General features: G+C 36.2%; 1 protein-coding gene across 1 annotated transcript in view; it reads right to left on the bottom strand.

Moving 5' to 3' along the window:
• Positions 1 to 1,087, bottom strand: part of LOC106526239 (olfactory receptor 10A6-like) — a 19,114-nt gene that overhangs the window by 1,461 nt on the left and 16,566 nt on the right. The gene's annotated exons all lie outside the window — the stretch shown is intronic.

The following is a 1,087-nucleotide window of genomic DNA, read 5'->3' as shown; positions in this document are numbered from 1 at the left end:
CACTCTGCTACACACCTACTACACAACTAATACATACCTACTGCACAACTACACACTCTGCTACACACCTACTACACACTTTATACACAATCTGCTACACAACTAATACAAATCTACTACACACTCTGCTACACACCTGTGATAGAAAAATAACTTGTGTACTACATACTGTATCGTTCTCTCTGATTCTTTTCAGGCCAAGAGTCAGGGACCTGTTTTGCTGATCTAAATGTCAGCAGGGTTTATGATGTAACAKTTTATCTTGTGTTTTCTCTCAGACAAAGTGTTTTAAGATCAGGACAAAGTCTGTTAGAAGTAATCATTCTTGCTGGATACTTGTTTTCCTTGACCCAGCTTTGGYACCAAGAGAGATGTTTCTTGTCTGTTTGGATAGCATTCTGTATAAATTAGAAGTAATAAGACAGCCTCAGTGCACATCTAACATCCCTGTGTTGTGTGTTTGTGCCTTTCATATATGCAATAAAACTCAGCTGATCGTTCAACGGAGTACTTTTTATTCTTGGACCACATGTTTCTGTCTTGGGTAAATAAAGATTTCCACAACAATTTGGCGTCACGAACTAAGGACAGCTACYGTCTGAAAAGACCCCTAGCTGAAAACAGGTAACTCACGAAAAGTAAACAAAAATCACATTTAAACCCTGAAAATAGTCCCATGGACACCAGACTCGTCCGATCAAAGACATTGAGACGTTAACTAGAGAGAAAATCCAACTTTTAAATGTGTTCTATAAGCAAAGGTGAAAAACTTTGAAACTCTTACATGGAAGTACTGTATGCAGAAGGAACTACAACTCCCAAGAGGCCTTGTGTACGATGCCAATTTTACTCTTGCGGTGGACATAGATACTAACCTAAAAAGGTGTGACTTAACTCTGTAAATCTCACATTTTCCTAATGATTAATGCATTTTAGAGATATAATAGTGCAGTAATGAGTTTGAAATGGTTTTTGAACCTGTTCTTTTAAAAAATTAAATAAAAAAAGCTTAAAATTTACACAAACATTACCTCTCAAAATAATCCTTCAAAAAAGGTTACAAACAAAAATTATTTTTGTCTTGTGC

The sequence above is a fragment of the Austrofundulus limnaeus genome, unplaced genomic scaffold (assembly GCF_001266775.1).
Source record: "Austrofundulus limnaeus strain Quisiro unplaced genomic scaffold, Austrofundulus_limnaeus-1.0 Scaffold266, whole genome shotgun sequence".
NCBI classification, from domain to species: Eukaryota; Metazoa; Chordata; class Actinopteri; order Cyprinodontiformes; family Rivulidae; genus Austrofundulus; species Austrofundulus limnaeus.
The sequence above is the reverse complement of the archived record's forward strand: the minus strand, read 5'-3'. Positions and strand labels throughout refer to the sequence as shown.